This window comes from Ranitomeya imitator, chromosome 2, assembly GCF_032444005.1.
Source record: "Ranitomeya imitator isolate aRanImi1 chromosome 2, aRanImi1.pri, whole genome shotgun sequence".
NCBI lineage: Eukaryota > Metazoa > Chordata > Amphibia > Anura > Dendrobatidae > Ranitomeya > Ranitomeya imitator.
In genome coordinates, this window is record NC_091283.1 from 184,469,403 (window position 1) to 184,479,768 (window position 10,366).

Here is a 10,366-nt window from a genome sequence, read left to right on the forward strand (position 1 = left end):
CAGGCTTCTGCGGACGCAGGCCTGGGTAGGAAAATACTGCAGGCGGCGGTTTCCCACCGGCTGACCTAAGTCTTCTTTTCTCTGACTATTTTTCCCACCCTTGGGACTGCTTTTGGACGTCCCATGGTAACCTGTGTCACAATGAAGCGAAAAAGAAAAGTCGTATTACTTACCAGTAATGTTCTTTTAATGAGTCCACGACAGCACCCACTGGAGAGAGAGGGATCTGCCCCAAGGAACAGGAAACCTACAGAAGAGAATAAAAGGGGCGGTCTGCCTCTCCTCCTCAGTTTAGTTTTCAGAATACCCGGACGACCGCCAGTATTAGGCCAAGTATGTATCATTTATGTTTAAAACTTATTTACTTTACAAGGGAAGTACATCAATTGGTATATACTGTACTATACTAATCATTAGGGAGGGATGTGACTGGGTGGTGTTGTAGACTCATTAAAAGAGCATTACCGGTAAGTAATCCGCTTTTTACCCTTCGCCCAATCCAGCACCCACTGGAGAGATTTCTAGAGACCATCACCTGGGGGGACCACCGTGCTGAGGACAGTCCTGCCAAAGTTTAGGTCAGAAGTTGATGAAAGATCAAGCCTATAGTGGTTATAGAAGGTAGAAGGAGCCAACCATGTTGCCGCCTTATATATGTCCTCAATTGGAACGTTTTCCCTTTCGGCCCAAGAAGATGCCATAGCTCTGGTGGAATGTGCTTTAATGTCCTCCGGAGGTTCCTTATTTTTCACGGAGTAGGCCAGCCGGATAGCGTCTCTAATCCACCCGGATAAGGTGTCCCTCGTGACTCCATACCCCTTCTTTTTTCCCTGGAAGGATATGAACAGAGCCCTACACTGCCTCCAACTTCTAGTTCTTTCAATATACTGTAAAACTACTCTCCTGACGTCTAGAGTGTGAAACTTTTGTTCCTCAGGAGTGGAGGGGTCTTTAAAGAAAGTGGGGAGATGTATTTGTGATCTATGGAATTTCCCTGCTACCTTAGGGAGGTATAAGGGGTCCGGTTTTAAAACTAACCTATCCTGAAATGTCAGGAAGGGTGAATTTATTGATAGGGCCTGAATATCACTGACTCTCCTTGCCGATGTTATAAGGAGGCCGTTTTTAGCGACGGTTGTTTTAGAGATGCTGTATCTATAGGCTCAAATGGAGGTTCTGTTAGAGGATCTAGGACTAGGTTTAAATCCCAGGGAGATACTCTAGGTATGTGAACAGGACTAACTCGTTCACAGGCCGTGATGAAACGGGACACCCATTTATTCCCTGCAACATTATGGCCATAGAGGGCGCCTAGAGCGGATACGTCAAACTTAAGTGTATTTACAGAAAGACCTAACTCTTTTCCCTTTTGTAGGAATTCTAAGATAGGTCCTATTGGGATTTCTGAGGAGTCAGAATTAGTATGGAATTGAAGAATTTTTTTCCATATTTTGGCATAAATCTTTGTAGTAGACTGTTTCCTGCTGTACAGGAGTGTATCGATTAGCCACTTTGAGAAACCCCTAGAATTTAGTATCTGCCTTTCAAATTCCAGGCCGTCAAGTGGACATTGTCCACTTGGGGGTGTAAGAAAGGTCCCTGAGAGAGTAGGTCTGGGATTGAGGGAAGGACCCATGGGTCTGTCACTGACAGGGCCGTATTTGCCACTAGGCACTTGAGGGCACGTGCCTAGGGCGGCGGGATGCGGGGGGGCGCCCTTGAGCTAGGTTTTTTCCTTTTTTTTTTTTTTTTTATTTTATAAAACTCCGGGGTCAAGTTTCCGCCCCCCCTCCTCCTTCCCCCCTTCCCGCCCCCCCCTCCTCCCTCCTTCCCGCCCCCTTCCCTCCCTCCCTGAAGACGTAATACTCACCTTCCTCCAGCGGTGGCTGCAACTGCGTCTCAGCGCCGTCCTGTCTTCAGCGGTCACATGGTACCGATCATTAAGGGTGATGAATATGCGCATATTCATCACCCTTAATTAGCGCTACCATGTGACCGCTGAAGACAGGAAGGAAGACGCTGAGATGCCAGGAAGTTCTGTGCTGCGCGCCGGTGAGAGGTAAGTATGACAGGGAAAAAAGTGGGGTGCCGTGCACACAGGGGAGGAGGATGGGGAGCCATGCATACAGGGGAGAAGGATGGGGAGCCGTGCATACAGGGGAGAAGGATGGGGAGTCGTGCATACAGGGGAGAAGGATGGGGAGCCGTGCACACAGGGGAGAAGGATGGGGAGCCGTGCATACAGGGGAGAAGGATGGGGAGCCGTGCATACAGGGGAGAAGGATGGGGAGTCGTGCATACAGGGGAGAAGGATGGGGAGCCGTGCACACAGGGGAGAAGGATGGGGAGCCATGTACACAGGGGAGAAGGATGGGGAGCCGTGCACACAGGGGAGAAGGATGGGGAGCCGTGCACACAGGGGAGAAGGATGGGGAGCCGTGCACACAGGGGAGAAGGATGGGGAGCCGTGCACACAGGGGAGAAGGATGGGGAGCCATGTACACAGGGGAGAAGGATGGGGAGCCGTGCATACAGGGGAGAAGGATGGGGAGCCGTGCACACAGGGGAGAAGGATGGGGAGCCGTGCACACAGGGGAGAAGGATGGGGAGCCATGTACACAGGGGAGAAGGATGGGGAGCCGTGCATACAGGGGAGAAGGATGGGGAGCCGTGCACACAGGGGAGAAGGATGGGGAGCCGTGCACACAGGGGAGAAGGATGGGGAGCCGTGCATACAGGGGAGAAGGATGGGGAGCCGTGCATACAGGGGAGAAGGATGGGGAGCCATGAACGCAGGGGAGAAGGATGGGGAGCCATGAACGCAGAGTGGGAGGATGGGGGAGCCATGCTTGCAGGGGAGAAGGATGGGGGAGCCATGAACGCAGGGTGGGAGGATGGGGGAGGCATGAACGCAGTGTGGGAGGATGGAGTATAAATATGGAGTATAAATACTGGGCCCTATAAGGGGGACACAGTGTGAGAGGACAGTGTGAAGAGGGGACTGGTATAGAAAGGAGAGGACAGTGTGAAGAGCATGTACCATAAGAGGGACAGTGTGGGGGTCATACTTTGTGCAGACAATATAGTGAGGGGCAATTTTTTATTTGGGAGCATTATAATGACACTTGTATCTTTAAGGGCGTCATGTGGAGACTTTCTGCAAAAGAGCGGCGAAGATGGAAGTCTGCAGAGACGGCTGTGGATGAGAAAACTCATCATGGGATCTGGACAAGATGAAGAAAAGGAGAACGGCTCCAGAGGCGACGTCATCTATCAGGTACCTGGATGTAAATGTTATTTGTGATGCTAACTCTCATGTTTTTATATATGTTAGGAGATTTAAAGGGACACTGTCACCTGAATTTGGAGGGAACAATTTTCAGCCATAGGGGTGGGGTTTTCGGGTGTTTGATTCACCCTTTCCTTACCCGCTGGCTGCATGCTGGCTGCAATATTGGATTGAAGCTCATTCTCTGTCCTCCGTAGTACATACTGTACCTGCACAATCTGCAATCTTGCCTTGCGCAGGCGTGTACTATGGAGGACAGAGAATGAGCTTCAATCCAATATTGCAGCCAGCATGCAGCCAGCGGGTAAGGAAAGGGTGAATCAAACACCCGAAAACCCCACCCCTATGGCTGAAAATTGTTCCCTCCAAATTCAGGTGACAGAGTCCCTTTTAAAGGGGATGTCCAGGCTTGTGATGAGTCTGCAGTCATTCTTTGTGACTGCAGACTTCTGAATTCTCACAGTGCACACTGCACGCTGTCAGGATTCTCTCATGCTGGGGATTTACATTAATGCGATCACGTGCTGACTAGACATGCGTGACCTCCGTCAATGAAAATGAACTGAGCGAGGCCGGGCACATCTAGTCAGAATGTGGTCAGAAGTCTACAAATCACATACTTGTGCTGACATGACTGTCCACCGGCAAGGGAGAATCCTAAAAGTGCAGTGCATGCGTTGTGAGAATTCAGAAGCTGCGATGTCAGGATTCAGCTCTGCAAGTTCCAGTAGTCGTCACATGGACACGTCACTCATATGCGATTTTTCAGACTTAGGGTGTGTGTCCACGTTCAGGATTGCATCAGGATTTGGTCAGTATTTTACATCAGTATTTGTAGCCAAAACCAGGAGTGGGTGATAAATACAGAAGTGGAGCATATGGTTCTATTATAGTTTTCCTCTAATTGTTCCACTCCTGGTTTTGGCTACAAATACTGATGAAAAATCATGACCAAATCCTGATGCAATCCTGAACGTGGACACATACTCTTATGGTCCTGCGACATCGAGCTTCTCTTCTGCTTCTCTTAGTTTTTCACTGAACATTGAGAGCATTAGGGAGAGGAGCTCGTGGGCACATGACTGAGTGTGCAAATCACATATGTCCTTGGCGGAGGGGGGGCACCAAAATGAATTCTTTCCCCGGGTGCCAGAAACCCTAGATACACCTCTGCTGGTATGCTACTGCGAGCGGTGATTACCGGGTGCGGTGGAGGGTGGTCTGTGCACAGGCAGTGAGGCAGGGACTGAGGGTGTGCACAGAGAGGATGGAGACCCGGAGACTGCCCGTCCCAGTCTACGCCGTAGCCTAGAGCCCTCATTATCATAGGAATATGTCAGTTAATAAATTGCTTTTCTGAAGCTTTATAGTGTAGTTATAGGTCAGGGAGGGTTGGATAGGGATGAGCTAGCAAGGTGCAGGGACAGGTAGTGATGGCTACTTGCGAACATGTGCGGCAATTGCGGTTTTGCACTTACGATGATACATAAAACACTGCTAGTAGTGTTTTTTCTCATTGCTGCAAGTACCGCATTTGCCGGATGGCGGCAAAACCGCAAGAGCCGCACATGTCTGTAAGTCCCATAGGGAATGAATGAGGCCGAACGCAGTGTTGCCCTAAGTGATCCATTACGCGGCAGATGCGGAAAAACTGTCGGATCTGCTGCAAAAGGCGACTTTCACATCAGCGATTTTTGCCAAAGTCACTGCCGATAGTGTTATACTCACCAAAGGGGGAGGCAGCACTAAAAGTGCCTAGGGCAGCAGAAACTCTAAATACGGCCCTGGTCACTGACCTTGTTTGCAGGCACGAGAACTACTGTCTCTTGGGCCAAAATGGCCCTATTAATATTATCCTGGCCTGCTCTTCTCTGATTTTCCAAATGACTTGAGGTAGTAGAATTATCAGAGGGAAGGCATATGCTAGATTGAATCGCCAAGGTATTTGAAGAGCGTCTAGAATGTCAGGGAGGTCTGCACGGGATTGAGACGCAAACTTCTGTACTTGTCTGTTCTGTCTCGTAGCGAAAAGGTCTATCTAAGGATGACCCATAGTAATGCTATCTTGTGGAAAATGCGATGATTTAGGCACCATTCTCCCTGTTGTAGAGTGTATCGACTTAGGAACTCCGCCTGTTGATTGTTCTCTCCCTTGATGTGAAGGGCAGAGAGAGATAGCAGATGCTTTTCGGCCAAGTTCAAGATCTTTTCTGCGGAAGACATTAGAGCGTCTGATCGAGTACCCCCTTGTTTGTTTAGGTATGCCACTTTCGTAGTGTTGTCTGAAAAAACTGACGTGTTTTCCTCGAAGCTGTGGAAGAAATTGACGTAATGCATAGTTTACTGCATTTAGTTCTTTTAGGTTAGATGAATATCGGATTTCCTCTTTATTCCATATCCCCTGGCAGAAACTGTCCCATATGTGCGCCCCATCCGTGTGGACTAGCATCAGTGGTTAAAGTATGGGATGGTGTTATTACCCAAGGGACACCCCCCCCCCAAAAAAAAAAAAAAAGTTTACTATCTAACCACCATATTAAAGAAGCCAGGACTTCCTGGGATAAGGTTATCTTTGTTTCGAGGTTGCCCAGAAGTTGTTTCTCCTCCTGCAGAATTTTATGTTGCCGTGTCCGGGTATGGTATTGTGCCCATTGGGCAGTAGGGTACAGGAAGAAAGGGATCCTAACAACGACATTGCTTCCCTTAGAGACATTCGAGGTTTTTTTTAATCGCAGCAGTTACTTTATTTCTTATTAGTGATATTTTTACCTGAGGGAGTAGACATCTTTTGTTTTGTAGAATCTAGATGAAACCGTAAAAGCATCTGGAGGGAAAGTGGGATAAGTCTGGATTTTTTGAAGTTGATGATCCAGCCCAGATCCTGTAAAGATGAAACAGTGTAAGCTAAGCGTTTAGCACACTGAACAGTCGAATTTCCGACAACTAAAAAGTCATCCAAGTAGGGGATGATTAAGGTGTCTTTTTGATGAAGGTAGGCCATCACCTCTAACATCACTTTGGTGAAGATCCTTGGTGCTGTAGATAGGCCAAAGGGCATGGCCGTGAACAGGAAAAAATAATATCCCCCTCGAGTGCCGAAAAGGAGTTAACTTTTCCATATTTGCATAGTGTCAGCCTCCTAGTGACAGCAGCCTACACCCGTGGTAACCTGTGTCCATGGTAACCTGTGTCCCCCAATGAAGGCTCCAAGAAAGGGATTTTATGGTAAGAACCAAAAATCCCTCTTTTCTAATAATTGTGCCAACAGTTGTTGCCTTCTCACCAAGCTGCTTGCCTATTGTCCTGTAGTTGTCAGTGTTGTGTAGGTCTGCAATTTTGTCCCTGGTGTCATTAGACAGCTCTTTGCTCTTTGGCCATGGTGGAGAGGTTGGAGAGTGATTGAGTGTGTGTCTTTTATACAGGTAACGAGTTCAAACAGTACCCCACAATCACGGTGCAGGAAGGGGGCGATAGGTGTCGGAAGGGACACGTTATCCAATTTCCAACCCCTTAGATGCCGCGGTCACGTTTGTCAGTGGCATTTAAGAGGTTAACCTGCTGTGATTGGAGCTCTTAACCCCTTTATGCCATTGGGTGTACTATTCCGTTCATGTGGGGTGGGCCCTACTTCCCATGGACGAATAGTACGTCCAGCGCGATCAGCCGCTCTCCTGGGGGGAGCGCGGCCGGGGTGTCAGCTGACTATCGCAGCTAACATCTGGCACTATGTGCCAGGAGTGGTCACAGACCGCTCCTGGCACATTAACCCCCGGAATTCTGCTATCACAGATGATCGCAGTGTTCCGGTGGCACAGGGAAGCATCGCGTAGGGAGGGGGCTCCCTGCGTGCTCCCCTGAGACCCTCGAAGCAACACTATGTGATCGCGTTACTCCGAGGGTCTCCTACCTCCTCCTCCCTGCAGGCCCGGATCCAAAATGGCCACGGGGGGCCTTCCGTGTCCTGCAGGGAGGTGGCTTCCAAGCGCCTGCTCAGATCAGGTGCCGGGAAGCCTCCCTGCAGTGCCTGTGTGATCGCTGATCTGACACAGTGCACTACAAAGTGTCAGATCAGTGATCTGATCATATATATAGTGATGTCCCCTGTGAAGGATTGCCCCTTCCTCCCACGTCACCAATCCGTGACGTCACTACACAGGCACAGCTCTCCGGCGCCCCCTTTGTCTCTCAGGCCAGTAAAGGAACTGCACCTAGAGCAAATGGCCGCCGGGGAGACTGCCCTGTTACCCACACTGGGTATTCTAGGATTCGCAATCAGAGTAAAAGGATCAGCCCAAAATTAATTTATGATTTAATTGCCTTAAGGGCGCACTAGATAATTACAAGAAATATACAATCACAATATATCAAGAGTTACAGTCAGAGTACAATATAACAACAATAATACAAGGCTTAAAAGTATAAAGCTGGGGGTCAATTTACCAGGGTGAAGGTCGCTTGTGGAAGCCGGGGGGCATAGCATTCCGCAGGTCCAAAAACTTAGTTGCCGGGCAGCCCCCAGAAAGCCTGTGCTTGCTCCCCCCTCTGGCTGGCTTATCCTGTTCCTTAAGAAATCATCATCATGTTCTTCTGTGGAGTGAGACCCTCCCAGTGACCTCAGCTTCTTCTTATACCTGGCTGAGCCCCCCTGCCTGCAGCTGGGTGGGCTTAGCAATCTCCACCCCCTCTGCCTCCCTGCAAGATTTATTCCAATATCTAATAAATGGGATAACTCCAATCAGGATGATCGGATCAGCACACGGGCAGTACCAGCGCCTGTGGTTTGTTCTGCCGGTCGTACTGGGATCAAACCTGGACCCATTCGGTCCCTGTGGGAGGCTGATCTCTATATCTCGGGTTTCATGCCTCCCACCGTCACGGGAGTCACACTGTTGGATGCACAATTTCTTTAGGGTAAGGAGAGTATTTTTTATGAGCCTGTACCTCGGACGATGCGTCCATAATTCACAATTCCATGTTGGAGACGGTTCGGCTGGGCTGCCATAATAGATGTGTATCCAGTGGCCACTTGGCATGCATGTTTTAATTAAGCCCCCAAGCATTTCCAAGCCCCCTGGTGTCGTGGTTTCCTCATAGAGCTTTGAAATACCGTCTACAGTTTACACTGAGCTCAGCCCGTTAGCATACTAATAGGAACTTTATTCATTAGAAAAGGTGGGGGCCAGGAGCACTCCTGTGACCAGGAGACAAAATGGAGTCACGCCAATCTGATAGCATGCCTGTTCCAAGATGGCGGCTGTTCCCTCATCACATCCCCCCTGGAGAAATGTAAAAAAGTAAAAAAACAAAAACTAATATTTACATGTGTAAAAAAAAAAAAATCCTAAATAAAAAAATATATATATTGTTCCAATAAATACATTTCTTTATCTAAATAAAAAAATAAAAGTACACATTTAGTATCGCCGCATCTGTAACGACCCACCCTATAAAACTGTCCCACTAGTTAACCCCTTCAGTGAACACCGTTAAAAAAAAGAGGCAAAAAACGACACTTTATTATCATACCACCAAACAAAAAGTGGAATAACACGCGATCAAAAAGATGGATATAAATAACCATGGTACCGCTGAAAACGTCATCTTGTCCCGCAAATAACGAGCTGCCATACAGCTCCATCAGCGGAAAAATAAAAAAGTTATAGTCCTCAGAATAAAGCGATGCAAAAATAATTATTTTTTATATAAAATAGTTCTTATCGTATAAAAGCGCCAAAACATAAAACTGCTTTATCAATTTTACCAAACGCAGAACGGTATAAGCGCCCCCCAAAAAAAAGAAATTCATGAATAGCTGGTTTTTGTTCATTTTACCTCACAAAAATTGGAATAAAAAGCAATCAAAAAATGTCACGTGCCCACAAAAACAAGACCTCACATGACTCTGGGTACCAAAATATGGAAAAATTATAGCTCTCAAAATGTGGAGCATCTTTTAGTGTGTGACAGCTAAAACACCCGCTATAAAAGGAAATCAAACTCCCATCATCACCCCTTTAGTTAGGGAAAAATAATAAAATGTTAAAAAATATTTCCAGGTCGTCCCTCATGACAGCACCACAGGAGGTTGCTCTTCATATCCTTGATAGGGACAGGAACACAGAAGAGGTTAAATAGCCCCTCCCCACCTCCACCCTTCAGTGTTTTTCCTGTCCCTATCAGGGACAGACGCAGGAGAGAGATCTCCAGAAGATTGGATTTTTTTTTTCTTTTTACCTGATTCGAGGTCAGGTCTCGGTAGAGCAGGAGCTCCTGAGTGCGGTCCCATCCTCCTGGAGGGGGCTCTGTCCGCGAGAGTTTGGCGACTCCCCAAGTCGCAGGATACCGATGGAGGTCCCTCCGCGACTAGGTAGAGCTGTGTGCTCCCATGGGCTGCCCCATCCCCTCACAAAAGGGGGCGCTGAGGCAGCAGCTGCGGCGGCGGTGTCCGGCACTCCCTCAGGCTCCACGTGCGGCCGGTGCTGGCGTCGGAGGTGACGACTTCCGGGGGGCGTGGCCGGATTCTGGGGGTCGGCGGCGCCGATCGTTTCCGGGTGCGCCTGGGAGCTGCAGGGGGAAATCAGAGCCGGAACAATGTCTGGATTATGCGCCGGAATCTAGGTCCCAGGCTGGTCAGCGTGCGTTCCAGATGACGCATGCGCAGTACAGCTGGGAACCTGAAATCACCGTGGAGGCCAGCAGCTGAGCTCGGAAGGAGGACGAATCAGATGTCTTGAAGCTGGGTAAGACTGACTACTTAATGACTGACATCTGACAGCACACTTGACCCAGTAACATGGAAGGTGCTACTCGCCCAGACGTCCAATCCTCAGAGCTACACACGGACCACGTGAGTAGTACGTGGTATGGGATGCATTACAAAACTTTAGTTCCGTACCTACAGGGATCTCCTTTACATTTTCAGGATAAGGACATTCCCGAGAGGTCAACTACTAAAAAAAGGACTATTAGATGCCCATTGTGCACCACCAAACTCCCAGAGGGCTATAAAAAGAAATTATGCGAAAAATGCATCGCTAAACTTCTTAAAGACGAGCAGGCTTCGCTATTAGATAATAT